At 59.0% G+C, this 15862-nt stretch overlaps 1 long non-coding RNA gene across 1 annotated transcript; it reads left to right on the forward strand.

Annotated features, from left to right (window-relative positions):
* The first annotated feature begins 1909 nt into the window (after positions 1–1909).
* Positions 1910–13535, forward strand: LOC133756857 (uncharacterized). The gene is made up of 3 exons (XR_009865545.1): positions 1910–1999; positions 4786–4927; positions 12838–13535. It is a non-coding gene; the product is annotated as an uncharacterized LOC133756857 (long non-coding RNA).
* Positions 13536–15862: the final 2327 nt, after the last annotated feature.

Genomic DNA, 15862 nt, shown 5'->3' on the forward strand with positions numbered 1-15862 from the left:
TGTTGCGACCATTTGGGGAGTGAATCAGTGGGTGGAAGAGCTTTCTCTCTGTCTCTACCTCTCTCTCTAACTCTGTCTTTCAAATAAATAAAAAATCATCCTTACAAAAGCCAGAAGTATACATTTAATCACGTTGCCTTATAAAGACAGGCACACGTTTGGACCAATGCAGTGTTAGGTCAACCTCGGGACTGGACTCATTTCTTTCTCTTGGTTGTTCAGAGAAGTAAGTGCAAAGGGTAACATTTTTAAACACCCGATTTCACAATTCCAGAAGTGATGAAACAGGAGCCAACAGCCTCGAGGCACTGGCTCACTTCGGCGTGTCGGCTCACTTCGGCGTGTCTGCACGCACGTGGTTGGATAGGCAAGGAACTCGGCGGAGGCCTGTGCGACCCCTGCCCCCTCTCTGCTCCCAGCCAAGAGCCCTGAGGCCCGGGGCAACTGGCATCAGACACTTGGAGCCCCAAGGGTGGGGTGGGGGGCCACCCCTGGGCGCTCGGCCTCCTGATTCCTGGTCCAGTGCCGCTCCTGAGCGACATCTGGCAGGGCAGCACGCAGCGGCCTGGCTGGCCAACCTCTCACCCCGAGAGGGCCCTGGCCGCGTGCCCATCTCCCTGGCAGATAAAGCCGCAGACAGATGGCAAACAGTGCACGGCCCAGGAGCCGACCCAGGTCTGATTCACCAGCGGCTAGTGCCCGTGCCAGTGGCACAGGCTGCCCTCTGGGCCTCTGCTCTTTCTTATCGCTCCTCTCTGCTTGGGATGTTGGGCAACAGGCAGACACCTGCGAGCGTGAGAATCGCTCTGGCTTTTTCAGGGAGCGCTTTCCTGGCGGCACAGCGACTCGGCTGCCCCAGTCCCCCGGCAGCCCAGCGTGTTGCCCCATCAGCCTGGTTTCGGTCTCGGGGTGGGGCTGCCCTGTGGGGTGGGGCGCTGTGTTCCTGGGGCTGGCCCTTGTCCAGCGCAGACACCTTGGCAACGGGCGGCGGCTCGCGGCCTCAGAACAGGTGGGTCGCCTGCTCCTGGGATTTCAAAACGCCATTTATTGGCATGTGTCTCCCGAAAGGAGCAATTTGCTGAGAAATGATAGGACTTGGAGAAATGTCAGCTGCTCACCCTCCGTGCCGCTGGGGCAGTGTTTGTCATGGTGGAGCTGGCTCGTGTGTCTGGAGGAAGGGCTGCGTGGAGCCGAGCGTGGCAAGCTTCGTGTGCAGAACCGCGTTCTCAAAGCAAGCGCCCACCCTGGAACCTTGCTGCATGGACACCAGGCTGCTACTTAAGAACCCATCTCCCTGGGCTTCAAGAATCCAGAGCAGGTGTGTCGCTGTTTGTAGGGGATGGCCTCTCTGCGAGTTCCGTGGTCCCCCAGAGCGGGAGCGCCGCTGCCTGGACCACACGGCCCTGCGCCTGTGTGCCTGCTCCAGGCCCCTCACCCAGGGCTCTCCCAGCCCTCAAGGCTTGAGTGCACTGGAAACCTCAGTCTCACCAGCGGGGAAGTGGGCGCCCCGGTGCCCCCTCCCAGGATTGTTGGGACGAAGAGGTGAGGTCGCTTATGTCCAGGGTCAACAAGAGCCCAGCAGAGAGGAGGATCTGAGAGTGGCTGAGCTCAGCGCTTCCCTTCAGCGACTCAGCTCCACCCCACGCCCTTGAGTGGCGCACTTGTAGCAAAGGTAAGGCATGACCTCGCTAGCCAAGTCAGAGCTGCACGGGAGCGAGCAAGGGGACAGGGGCCCAGGAGCTTCCGAGTTCACAGGTGGGGTGTTCCCGCCTGCTGCCTGTGCGCCGGGTGCTCAGTGCGGCAGGCTGTCTCTTGCTGAGAGGGTGTCCAGGCGCTGACGTCATCGCCCGCTCTGCAAATGGGGAAACAATTCCAGAAAGAGGAAGCGACTTCCCGAAGGTCACGGAGATAGTGGGAAGCGACCAGCCGGGCTGGAAACCCACACTTCCCAGTCCAAGCCCAGCACCCAGGAGCCGGGACCACAAGGGGCCCCACTCAGGTAGGTCCCGGCTGCTTGTGGCTTTTTTTTTTTTTTTTAAATTTATTTATTTGAAAGGCAGAGCTACAGAGACACAGTGGCAGGGAGAGAAAGAGGTCTTCCATCTGCTGGGTCACTCCCCATGGCCAGAGCTGAACCGATCCGAAGCCAGGAGCCAAGGGCTTCTTCCAGGTCTCTCACGTGGGTGCAGGGGCCCAAGGACTAAAAGCCCTTAAAGCCCTGGGAGCGGGCAGGCCGGACATGGACCCCCGCCTCGGGATTTGCAGGCCACTCAGTTTTGCAGCCACAGGAACAGTGAGTTTGTGCTGTCTGTAGGCCGGCCCACACATCCGTGTGTCATCCGGGCTTTTCCCCACTGTGTTTATTTGAAAGGCAGAGAGACAGGGAGACAGAGATCTTCCATCCGCCAGTTCACTCCCCGAACGGCCACAATGGCCAGGGCAGGGCCAGGAGCCAGGAGCTCTATTCAGGTCTCCCACGCAGGTGCAGGGGCCCAAGCACTTGGGCCATCCTCCACTGCTTTCCCAGGCCACAGCAGAGAGCTGGATAGGAAGTGGAGCAGCCGGGACTCAAACCATTGCCCATAAGGGATGCTGAAACTGCAAGCCACACCTTTGCCCTCCGCACCACAATGCCAGGCTCCTCACCGATTTCTGAAAGAGTAACGAACGCGTGCTGAGGACAGTGGGTGAGCCCAAACCTTTGTGGACAAGTTGTCTCCCCAGATCCATGAGGATAATTGTGTGGAACACCACACAGAGCGGGCAACCAGCGAGCCCTCGTTCTGTGATGGCTGTGACCCTCTCAGGGGCCTGCATCAGGGCCCAGGGGAGGTCAGACCTCCCGGTGGTCCCGAGGGGATTTTCATTTAGATCCCATTTGGAGAAGGGGGTGGTTGGGCTGGAGGTGGCCCAGGGCGTCACTGGCTGTCCCCTGCAGCGAATGGAGCAGTGGCCCAGCCTTGACCCCTGCTCTAGGCAGAGTGCCACGTGGGGACCGGATGGCCCTCAGGGTCTTCTCCAGGGCCGAGGACAGGGTTTGGGGACTCTGGAGGAGGCAGGTGCTGGGACACTGTGGGGCTGGTGGGCCTGGCGGTTGGTCGCTGGGCAGGGCAGGGCAACGTGCAACTTTTTGTTCTGCAGGCATTGGGCAAGACTGGAATGTTCTCCTAAAATGTGCTTAACACTCAAGGAATGAATGGAGAAAAATAAGACCCCCGAGTGAGAGTGTGCCCGGCCCACACGAAACCCACCCGATACCTCCCCTGTGCACCTCGACTGTGTGTGTAAATCACCCCAGTGCCAGGCTGCTTGTCAAAGGGCCCACGGGAGAAGGATGCCGGGGAGGTGTTTCCCCATAGCGCCTGGGTAGCCTCCAACAAGTTCCACACCAAGAAGTGTCTATGGGGCAGCATTGTGGCACACTGGATTAAGCCACTGCCTGGGATACCCGGTGTGTGTTCCGGCTGCTCCACTTCCCATCCAGCTCTCTGCTATGGCCTGGGAAGGCAGTGGGAGACAGCCCAAGTGTGTGGGCCCCTGCACTCACGTGGGAGACCCGGATGGACTTCCTGGCTCCTGTCTATAGCCTGGCCCATCCCCAGCTGTCGCAGCCTTTTGGGGAGTGAACCAGCAGAGGGATGGAAGATCTCTCTCTGTAACTCTGCCTTTCAGGGATGGAGGTTGTGGGGCTGTCTCAGAATCCGGAGCCTGCGTGCGCTCCAGGCTATATCATTCTGTAAGCCTGGGCAAGGGGCTTTGCTCCCCGAGCCTCCGTGTTTTCATTTGGGGATGGGAACTAATGCTGCGACTTCCCTCTCTGAGCGGGGGCTGCGCCAGGCACCGCACACCTGCATCCAGCTGTTCAGTCTCAGGAAACAGCAGCCCCCAGGATCCAGCAGACGGCCCAGCGGCCCAGCGGCCCAGCGGCAGGGGCGCAGCTGGAGTTGGCGTCCAGTCAGTCTGGTTTCCTTATGAACCCACTCAGAGGATCGACGGGTTCTAGGCCTGGTGACTCCTAGGTAACAGCTTTCTGAGGGGGGCAGACAATTCAAGGTAGACGGGACCTTAGAAAGCCCTATTTCAGACTGTTTAATAGATGGGGACTCTTGGGGTCGGAAGGTAAAGGACCCGTTAGAGGTCCTGCAGGGTCTGGCAGACGCAGGGGGAGGCCCCAAGGCCACCAGCCAGCCACACCCAGGCTGGGCGCCGCAGCGACTTCTGTAATCATGACCGCAGATTCGTAGCGAGCTCCTAGGCACCACCACCTGCCACATGCTAAATCCATGAGCCCCGTCCCCACCCAAGCACATGCTGTGGGTTACGAGGGTGGGGAAGGAGGACAATGATGCTGTGCAGTGCCGGGCGGCAGCACACGCACGAGGGGCACGCACCAGCCAGGGCAGAAGTGAGCGCGGGCGTCAAGGCCACTGTCCCACCTCTGAGATGGCTGGGAGCCCTGACTCAGCCGGCAGAGCCCAAGGACTGAGGGTAAATGGAGGCCACTGTCCGGTCCAGCAGTGGAGCCATTGCTCAGAACAGTCGCATCCCCTACCAGGGTGTCTGGGCTGGAGTCCCAGCTCTGCTCCTGATTCCAGCTTCCTGCTGATGTGCACCTTGGGAACCCACAGGTGGTGGCTCAAGTGGTTGGGTCTCTGGGTCCTTGTCACCCACAGGGAGATCTGAATTGAATTCTCACCTCCCAGGGATTTAGAGAGTGGCAGTGGTTGAGGTCTCTCTCTCTCTCTCTCTGTCTCTCCACGTCTCCCTCTCGAAAATAAAATCAAGTAAAATGAGGCTGGATGAAGTGACTGCTGGCTGGAACACACCAACTCCAGGCCGAAGGAGGGAAGATTGGTGGCGCAGCTCCTGGAACTGTCCCTGGGGGTACGGAGTGAGGATCCCCACTTCTGTGAGCCCCATGTCCCAGGTAAGGCCACAGGTAGACCCTCCAAGGGCTGCCGGGGAAGTGGAGCCAGCCCCTGGGAAGCCAGTGGCAGGTGGCACGGTCCCCACGCTCCTGTCAGGATTCGAGAAGATGCACACGTGGGCCCGCAGTGCCCTGGCCCCAAGGGCACGCCCACCCCTCTCCCAGGCCAGTCGAGTGTCCCTGTGTAATGGCAGGTCTCCTGGGGTCAGGTGTAGGAAAGGGGGACTTTGATCATTGGGTTCCCCATCTGTAGAAGGGCAGCCAATGCCGATCTCCCCTGAGCCCACCTGGCTCCCACACCCTCCCGCCCTGGCCTGCAGTTCTGAGGTCCAGTCACAAGGTGGCAGCATAGGGGAAGAAGGCAGGTTCTCCCTGCCAGGCTGAGGACTGTGCAGGCAGGTGTGGCTGCCCGCTCAGGGGTGTGCGAGGGATGTGGAACACACCAGCAGGGCGCTCAGCGTGCAATGGGGCAGAAGCCTGGAATCCAGCGGTGGGAGACAGGACACGCACGTGTGGTTTTCCACATCGGTCCTCGCCGGTTAGATGTCCTCACTCTCCGCACTGGGATGACTGGGTGTGTGTGTGTTGAGGGTGACCTGCAGGGTGGGTGTGCCCGTGTGACTCGGTAGGAGCTGAGCGTGAGAGTGACAGTGGGGGTGGCGGGAAGGGCAGTAGCAGCAGGCTCAGGTGTCGCCAGAGAGGCTGGGAGGAACCCATAAAGCTGGGTAATGTCCCGTCTTATCAGCCAGCCCTTCTCCTGGGTCAACAGGGCCAGAGTGCAAAGTTCACGCAGATAGCGACTGTGGGGCACGAGGCCTGCTGGAGATGGCCAGAGGAGGCGGTGGAGGCCTGACCGTGGGAGAGGGGACGGCAGGAGGGCCCTAACTTCTCGGCCACGCGTGGGTTAAAAAGAGAGCAACACACAAGGGCACTTTCAAAAAGTTCACGGAAAACAGAATGCAAAGATGAATTTACTTCGGTATAAAAAGGTTTGGAAATCCATGCGTAGATTTTTCATCGTCGGCATTTGCCAGGAACTTATTTGCAGATCCCGTGCCTGGAAAACATGAGAAAAGGCCCCGGGTGTGAGCAGTGCACTGCGGGTGGGTGGGGAGAAAGCCCTGCGGCCGACCCCACCCTGGAGAAGAGCGGACTCCTGCCCTCCACCTAACCTCCGCCCTCCAGGGAGCAGCTTCTTATGGGTGGAGCAAGCGAGGAGGGCCCCAGGGTGCGGGTGTTTCCAGGGGGCCCACCTGCCCGCAGAGGGCAGCTCCCAGCCCCGTGCCTGGAAGGCGGTTAGGAGCATCGCCTCCTGCCCGCTGCGGCTCAGGTTTCGCCCTTGCCTTTTATTTTTACCGAGGACTGGGTGGAGAGCTGCTGGTTCCCCGGGGATTTCTCTGCAACCACCGCTGGCCTTCCGCAGGGCGCTGGCTTGAGCCAACTGGTCACCATGGAATTTCTTTTTTTAGTGTATAAACAGCCAGGTTTGGGGCAGCTGTTGCCCCTGTCCGGGGCGGAAAGCAGGCTTGTTGATGCGGCGGAGCTGCCTGGCTTGTGTTTCTTGGGCAAACACATTCCGTGTCTGGGCTCACCAGCTAGGAGGCCTGGAAAACGTGGCCTGGACACCCGTGGCTTCTGCTGCAGGGGTTGCACCGGGGAAGCCCTGTCTGAAGGTCGAAGCCACATGATACAGGGCATTTATAGCAGTTGGAGCGCTCTGCTTCTCGGCGGCCACCCTGGAGGTGGTGAGCCCTCCAAGGCCAGTCGCTCTCCTTTGAAGCCAAAGCATAAAAAAGGCTGGCCACCAGCCATGGACAGATCAGGGCGCCCCTGCTCTGCGGGGGTTCTGAGGCCGGCGCTGGCCGTGCGCAGTGCCACCATGGAGTGTGTCAGTTGGGGGGAGGACCCTCCAGGGGCGGGAACACCCCACAATGCACTACCTGGGGAGCCAGCCGGGAAAAGCAAAAAGGCTCATCCAGCTCACGGTTTCACAGGTTCAAGTCCAACACGGGGCGGCCCCACTGATCTGGCCTCTGCGGAGGGCACAGAGAAAGGTGCCCGTAGTGAGCTGAGCCGGGAACTGGAGAGTGACTTGGCCCGGTCTAGACTTTACAGCCCATCCCCTCAAAAACCACCTTCTGAGGGCACGCCCCCGGCGACCGGAAGACCTGCCAACAGACCCACCATCTAGACACCACAATTGGATTAAGTGAAATTAACTCATGACCTCGGCATTCAGAGGTCTCCATGTGTTGGGAGGACCGAGCCTACTCACACCACTACAGGCAGCGAGGCAGGGGTGCGGAAGTACATTACGGGCAGGGTCTAGAACCGAATTCCCAGGACAGATGCAGCGCTTTAAGTGAGCACCTGCTGTGTGCTAGATGCTCTTCTCGTCCCGACACAGAGTTGGTGAGGGACAGGGCAGTGGTAGCCGGGGTCAGGACCCCAGCTGCCGCCTATCAAGAGCTCCCAACATGCCAGGCGTGTTTCCAGAACACACTTATTTACCCATTGCGTCCCCGAGGCGCCCACGTGGAGCCAGAGACGTAATTATCCCCATGGCCCGGATGAGGAAGCAAAGGCACCAAGCGGTGGTGGCGGGACGCGAGCCCAGGGCTCCTTGACTGCGGAGTGGGCGGAGGCCCCGCCGGCCAGTGGGCAGGGAGCGCGTGCGGGGTGCCATGTGGCTGGAGGGACTCGGGGTTCCCTGGAAGGGCAGAGGAGAGAGGAGGAAGACGGCAGTGAGCAGCAGTGAGCAGCCTGGGCTGCCAGTCCTAGGGCAGTGGGCAGCCCGGGAGCGGGCGGGGGAGGGGTGCGGCTCTGCCCAGGGCCCAGGCCCCGCCCTTCTCCAAATCCCCTCAGCCAATCCCTGAGTCGCAGGCCCCTCTCCCTGGGCCGGCATTGCGGACTCCTCACCTTTCATTCATTCTTTCTTTTTTCCACACCCCTCCACCCCCTGCGGAAGCCTTTTATTTAAGGCATACAAACCTCAAGCTTTTCATAAATACAACTTTAGGAACATAGTGATTCTTCTCACGGTACCCACCCTCCCACCCCTCTTCCTCCTCCCTCTCCTATTCCCATTCCTGTTTTTTACTCAGGTCTATTTTCAGTGAACTTTATACACATGCGATTAACTCTCTACTAAGTAAAGAGTTCAACAAATTGCATGAAAACAACTGTTCCCCAACAGTCGAGACAAAGGCTGTTCAAGTCATTGCTTCTCAAAGTGTCCATTTCAGTTCTGTAGTTCACCTTTTAGGTGCTCTATTAGTTATCACAGATCAGGGAGAACATATGGTATTTGTCCCTTTGGGACTGGCTTAGTTCACTAAGTATGAAGCTTTCCAGTTTCATCCATTTTGTTGCAAACGACAGGATTTCATTTTTTTTTACCACTGTGTAGTATTCCATGGTGTATATATCCCATAATTTCTTTATCGAGTCTTCAGTTGATGGACATTTGGGTTGATTCCATATCTTAGCTATTGTGCTTTGAGCTGCACGGACCCTCCCCTTTCTTCCTGAGAAGTCTGGGCACCCGCCCCTTTGGGTGTGTGGCCCACAGGGCCCTGCCTGCCAGCCAGGGCCCATGGGTGGTTGCACAGCAGCTCCCCTCCTCCTGCCTGTACACCATGGCTCCACCAGCTCTGCACTTGACTTCCAGAGGCACAGATCCCTGTTCCACCCTCTTCCAGTTTGCATCCGTGTTTCCTGAGCGGTTGAAGGATCTCTCTTCAGCTGAGGTCAGAGCCACTGCCACCCAGCTGGCTGCCAGTCGGGCCTCACAGGGCCCTTCTCGAACCTGCCATTGGCCCCATGGCTCTGCCAAGCTCCCCTCTGGGGACTCTGCCCCCAGAACCCCAGGGGAACCTGACCCTCAGGCTGTATGTGAGATCCCTTCCCAGTGTGCTGCACGGCGGGCCCCCTTCGCTGTCCCCCCTCGCTTGCTCTCCCTAGCTCTGCTCTCCAGTCCTGCGTGGTGCACAGACCTCCCTGTGGACAGGACGAGGGTCAGGTGCTCCCGTGAGCTGGGAACAATGTCAAGGCTGTCTCCTGAGAACTTCCTCGGTCTGGCATAGCCTTGAGGGCTGGGAATTCCCGTCTGTGAATTTTCCCAATGTGCTGCCAGCTGCTGCTTCTCGCTCAGTGGTTTGATGCTTTTTTTTTTTTTTCCTTTCTGTTCCAGCTCCTCCTTTTGCTTTCAGTGCAGAATGGCGGTGGAGGGTGGGGCCCTGGCATCTGCTGAGTTAGGCGCTGTGACCACGCACGGCCAGCTGTGGCCAGGGAGGGCTGGGATGGAGGAGGAAATGGGAGCGGAGCGGAGGAAGTGAGAGCAGTGTGGGGCGGCCTCGTTTTCCTGGCGGTCTTCGCGTCATTTGGCTGTCTGGGCGGGAGGCTGGGCAGCCCCTGGCGGGAGAGCACAGCTGCTGCTGGGGAGGGTGACACAGTGACCCAGTGACACCGATGCCAGAAGCACGCGGCTGCCACCGAGCAGCAGCCAAGGGGAAGGGCACGGAGAGCCCATGACTTTGGAAGAAGAGTGTGTGTGGGGGTGCTGCAACCCCGGAGGGCAGCCAGACGGTGACGGACCCCGGGTGTTTGGGATGAGGGAGACCTTTTCTCACTGCATAATTTGGCTCCAAGAGGGCGAGTGGTACTCGTGGTGAGACCTGGGGTATTCCTGGGGCAGCGTTGGCACCATCGCACCTAACGCTGGGTCTCCGAGGCGGGTACCTTGGGTACCTTCCCAGTGGGACACGCTGGCCTCCAGCATCCTGGAAGGATTCAGTTCCGCTGTGTGGCACCGTAAAGCAAAATAAGTGGCTTAAACCGGAGAGAGGCTGGTTTCTCTGTCATATAAAAGAGTCATGGAGGCAGATGCTTTAAAAACAAGACCCAGGGCCAGTACTGTGGTGTAGCGGGTAAAACTGCTGCCTACAGTGCCGGCTACCCATATGGGTGCCGGTTCGAGTTCTGTCTGCTCCACTTCCAATCCAGCTCCCTGCTAATGTACCTGGGAAAGCAGTAGAAGATGGCCCAAGTCCTTGGGCTCCGTACCCGTGTGGGAGACCCAGAAGAAGCTCCTGGCTCCTGGCTTTGGATCAGCACAGCTCTGGCCATTGAGGCCATTTTGGGAGCAAGCCAGCAGATGGAAGCTCTCTCTCTTTCTCTCTGTCTCTCTTTCTCTGCCTCTCTGTAACTCTGCCTTTCAAATAAATAAATATTTTTTTTTAAAAAAAGGAACAATAAAACAAGACCTAAAGGACTAGGCACATCAGGGACTCTGCCTTCTTAAAGAATTTAATATATTTTCATTGTGTGTGAAAGGCAGAGAGACAGACAGAGATCTTCCATCAGCTAGTTCACTCCCCGTCCCCATCAGCCAGAGCTGGGCCACGCTGATGCCAGGAGCCCCAAGCTGCTCCCCACGTGCACCCCAGAAGGCGGCTGAACAGGAAGCGGCTTAACCGCCTTGGCAAGCGCCAGCCCCTAGGACAAGCCTTCACCTGAGCACCTGTCCAGACTTCCAGCGGGTTCTGCTTGTCAAACCTGGCTCCGCATCCTGCAGTGTGGGGCCGCCCGCGGGTCACTTCCTCACAGCCGCGCGCCCCCTGCGAGGGCACGCCTCTCAAAGACGCCTTTGCTCCAGCAGCTGCGCAGCGTGTATCTGGGCAAGTGGACGAGCCCCTGGGTTGGGCACGGTGGTCCTCTGGCTGCCCTCCCACGTCTGCCCGCCTGCCTGCCCCTGCGGGTGTGCAGGAGGGGTGGCCGGGGAGGAAGGGCACCTGGGCAGGAACTGTGCAGCAAGGCCCCAGGGAGGGAATCTTTGATTGCACAGATTCAGTCACTTCCGCCACCTTCCTTTTCCTGCCACAAACACTGGCGGGTGGGAGGTGGGCTGAGGGTGCGCCCCCCCATCCCCTCCCCGTAGATGTTTGGAGAGCCAGCCAGCCACTCCCCTAAGCTGGGCTGCCTGTTGGCATTCCAAATGCAGGGGGTGGGGGTGCGGTGACCAGGAGGCCTATTTCTGATGTCCCTGGAGAGCAGGGAGCCCCCACGCCATGGCTCCAGGGTGATGGGGCTGCCCCCGCCCAACTCCTTCCTAACAAACCCCCGCTCCTGGCCTTTTCGGTTTTCACGATGCTTGCACAGCCCGGGAAGTGAGCTGAGACAGGCTATCATTCTCCCCATTTCACCGATGAGGAAGCTGAGGCTCCGATGAAGATGGTGGCTGGAAAAGTCACGTGTCAGAAGTTGAGCTTGCTGCAGCCCCACTTCCTAACACCCATGACCGTGGCAATGACAACACCCACGGAGCAGTAGCCTGTGCCAGGCACGGGGAGGCTGCTTGTCCGAGTGTGGCCTTTCGGCTCTTACAGAACTCTCTTAGCTGGAGTCTCAGCTGTATCTGGCCGGGCTGGGGTTTGAACCTGGGCTGTCCGACTCCCTGTCCAGGGCTTCTCAAAGTGTGGTCCACAGACCCGGGAGGTTGTAGGAAGCGAGCCCTGGGTCTACTGAACGGGAAACCACAGGCAATTCTGACGGCTCACCTTTGAAAGCTGCCAGCCACGTACATCCTCCTAACTGGATGACTTCGATCCTGGCTGTGCAGTGGGACCACGCGAAGCTTTCCTATATACCGGTGCTGGCCGTGGCCCGCAGCCTCTGGGGTAAGGCCTGGGCACCAGCGTGTTCAGACACTCTCCAGGGACTCCCACCTGGCCGCCGCCAGGTGCAGGGAGCAGTGAGCCCCGGAAGACTGTCCTGGAGGACACGAGGGCAGCAGACAGGGGCCCAGCTCCTCCTCCTTGCCACGCTTCCCCCCAGGGCCCTGGGAGCCCCAGACCTGGTGAGCCGGGGAGACGGCAGCTGTTTCTCTTGGCCCCTGCCCAAGCTGGTAGCTCCGTGCTGAGCTGCAGTCCTTTTGTTGCTGTGGCTTAACTGTCCGCCCGGATTTTCCAGCGCTGATTAGATAGCCCGTGAGCGGCACATCCCGCTCTCCTCCCTGGGATTCCCAAAAAAGGGGCGGAAGCAGTGTCTGCCTGGGCGAGGAGCTGAGCCGGGCCGGGCCGGGGCCGCTTCCTGCTGCTGGCTGTCTCCCGCGGAGCCTCGCTTGAAGCGGCCTCCGATGAGGCCCAGCCAGGACACAGACACCAGCCCGGTTCTCATTGGGAGTGCAGCGTGGGATTGATTGTTCATTGGGAAATGAAGCCTTGGGAAGGACCTGGGGCGTCCCAACCCCAGGGGACTCCTGGGGCTCCCCTTGGGCAGGAGGCACAAAGGGGAAGGCTTGCAGGGTGCCCGTGGGGCTGGCACCCAGACCTCGGGTGGGCGGAGGGTGGCTGGGGGGGGGGTGCTTGGTGCCTCTGAGGTGAATGGTAAGGCTGCACCTGCAAGGCTGGGGAACCCACAGATGAATCCCTGGCTACTCCCTGCATGAACCGGAGCCGTGGGATGGCAGCTGGGGGCCGTCGCAGCCTCACTTGCAGGCTCACCTTCTCCTGTGTCCGTGTTCTCCCCGGTTCCATCAATAAGGCTTTAGTGAGCACCGGCTGCCCAAGGTCCAGGTACAGTCATGGCAGCCACACTCATTGGAAAATCAGAGGTGCCCGGCATAGCTTCAAGCGTGTCGTTTGCATTAACTCGTTTATTAGCACCTTAATTTTATGCATGGGGAGGCTGATGCACAGGTGCATTTAATAACTTGCCTAAGGTTGGTATAATTATTTTAGGATGTGTTCATTTACCTGAAAGGCAGCAGTAACAGAGACAGAGCTTCCATGCACTGATTCAGCTCTCCAAATGTCCCCAGCTGCCAGGGCTGGGCCAACAACCTCCATCCGGGTCTGTCTGGTGGGTGTCCAGACTCAGTGAACTTCAGCCATCACCCATTGCCTTCCCAGGCACGTGAGCAGGAAGTGGGTCGGAAGCAGAGAAGCTGGGACTTGAAGTGGCATTCTGGCATGGAACGCCAGCATCCCAGGCAGCAGCTCACCCCGCTGCACCGCATGGCCCGTCCTGCACGGTTATTATCTGGCTGGTAATCGGCAGACCTTGAACCTGAACCCAGGCAGTGTGGCTCCACCACCCGCAAGCCTCGAGTCACCTCCTTGCCCCAAGGTCTATAAATAGCTAATTGCAGCCCTGGCTGGAGATGCCGTCCTGGGAGGGCCTCGCTGAGCTGCTGGCCCCTTTAATTCATTCAGTCCAAGAACCTTTAGACTGAGAAGCAAACACAGAGCTTCGCCCGTGCTCTCGGGGAAGCTTCTGATAGAGACATGTTATTCAAACTGCCGTACTCAAAATAGCTCCAGTGAACAGATTCTCGCTGTGAACATCGTAACCACAGGGATTCCTGGTAAAGGCGGAGAGCGGCTGCTTCCAGGGGGGAGCGACGCTGGCGCTGGGACAGAAAACACGAGCGGCAGTTGATCATATGAAGAGGAGAGGGAGAGGACTCTGGGCAGACGGAACAGCACGTGCAGAGTTCTGAGGTAGGGAGAGTGCTGAGCGCCAGGACTCTGGCCAGCTGACCTTGGCCGGCCCTCTAGGGCATGGAGCCCACCTGTTAGGATCCCACCACTCCTGTGTGGGGCCCTATCGCCACCCTTCCTGGGTCAATGCAGGAGACTGCCCCTCACTTTCTCATGGGGGTGTCTCAGTCTCCCCAGCTCCGAGGCACAGCCTGGGCTTGGGGAGCGCCAGTGCTGGAGGGTGCTCTAGGGACCCATGAGGACAGCCCCAGGGGACAAGGAGTGGGGCAAGTCTCCGGTGAGCACACCACCGAAATGACTGCTGTGGAAGGACACCGTGCGGTAAACAGGGGTACAGATGGGCTTCACGGGGAGTCCTGGGCGCTCAGCACACACTGATCAGCTGCCACTGCTCCACGGCCTGAGAAGGTACTGATGAAGCCCATTGTACAGGCAGGGAAAGGGAAAGCGAGGCTGGAGAACAGGACTATTTAGGGTGACTCCTCAGCCCGACTCTTTAGGAGGTCGCTGGGCCTTTGGACAAGCTGTGAGCAATGTGCTAGCCCCTCAGCGGGCCAAGTGATGGAGAGGCCGTGAGCACAGGGAGAGGGAGCCTGCTGCCCCAGCCCCACCCAGCCCCGTGCCTCCTGCCTGCCCTGTTCATGGAATACAGTGCCTGTGGCTGGCACTGAGCCGGTTCCCAATGCAATTAGAGCAACCACTGGCAATGGCCCAGGGCTCCCTGCTCCCCCGCCCCGCCCTGATTGTCCCCCAACCCCGACACAGTGGCTGAAGGTCCACTGCTGGAATCTGCCTGCCTGGCCTGTCCTAGCTGCCCTGACCTGCCACAGCCAGCACTCAACAGGCGCCCCAACCTGACCCAGCACTGAGGGCTGGGACATTTGATTGGGAGGAAGATCACTGACCGGGCTGCTCAGAATCCCAATGGGAAGTGGAGTGAGCACCTCCCTTCCTGCCCCCACCCCGAGGGGGCTTTCAGCAGAACGGGGGTGGGGGGGGGGCGGGTGGCAGGCTTTGGAACAAAGACGTTCAGGCTGCCCCCGCCTCCTTTCCGGGGCACGAATGCCTGCTGTGCCCGGTTGGGGTGGGGGTCCCACCCACAGGCCCTGTTGGCCATGCCCTGGGGACTTCTGGGGTTCCTGGGAGGCAGAGGAACTATGGATGGAGGACAGCATGGGACAGGGTGGCCCCTGGATGCCACACCCAGGCCTCTCTCCCAGCAGCCCGACATACGCTCGGAGAGGGGGCTTCGAGGGGTCGCTGTCCCTCCTTCACTTTGTTCCCACCTGGCTCACCCCAAGGGGGCAGGGCTGGGGTATGCCAGACCGACTTCAAGAGCCGCCTATTGCGTATTCAGGAATTTTGTGAGTGGGCCATTAAACGAGACATCATTAAAAATTAAATCCCACGGACCACCACCTGGCCTCCCACGGACCATCACCTGGCCTCCTAAGGAGCCCTGTGACACCGGGAGATTTTTCCCTCCCAGATCTATGGCTGGTGTGCGGGGTGCGTGCATATGGGAGACCTCAAAGCGTTCCTGGAAAAAACGTGTGTTTCTTTTTAATTCTGTTTTTCCATGAACTCTCAGAAGCTGCCTTCTGTGGTCACAGAAGACTTTGTTCCCCGCTGAGAATCCATGCGCCCCCTGTTCAGAGTGTGTGATACAAACTCAGACATAAGCAAATTACACGAAAACAAAGGTGCTGTCCACTCACGGCTCACCCCTCCCCACTGACCTTGCGGCCACGGACACATCTCTTTGTTTCCCAGGAGAGCTGTTCGCCCAGCGCCGGCCAGCACACCATGGGGCGGGTCTTTTAGCAAAGTGGCAGGCGCGTTGAGAGAGGGTGGATTCCAGTCTAGCAGAATCCTCACTTGAAGAAACAAGGGAGGACTTGGAGAATTCCGGGGGTGCCTAGAGAGGAGAGGGGCTGGAGAGAGGAAGGCTCCCATCCCCTCCCCCGTTGACATCACAAACTGTGGCCCCCCCAGGACCCTTTCTAATTCTCAGCCCAGCTCCATCCATGTGCCATCAAAGACCCTTCCAGGGGGCCATGTGAACTTGAACACTGCTATCCTTTGTCACCTCACACAGCATGATCCCAGCACCAGCAACAAGACTGGGTGGGTGTTGTGGGGCAGCAGGTTAAGCCTCCACTTGCAAAGCACGTATGCCATATTGGAGCACCGGTTGGAGTCCTGGCTGCTTCACTTCTGATCCAACTCCCTGCTAATGTGCCTGGAAAGAATCCATGTGGGAGAGCTAGATGGATTTCCCAGCTCCTGGTTTCAGCCTGGCCCAGCTCTGGTTGTTGTGGGCATTTGGGGGTGGGGTGTGAACCAGAGGATGATGGTAGATCTCTCTTTGTGTTGCTTTGCCTTTTTATTACATGAAAATAAATACACAAATATTAAAAACAAAAATCAGAGT

The sequence above is a fragment of the Lepus europaeus genome, chromosome 3 (assembly GCF_033115175.1).
Source record: "Lepus europaeus isolate LE1 chromosome 3, mLepTim1.pri, whole genome shotgun sequence".
Classification (NCBI taxonomy): Eukaryota; Metazoa; Chordata; class Mammalia; order Lagomorpha; family Leporidae; genus Lepus; species Lepus europaeus.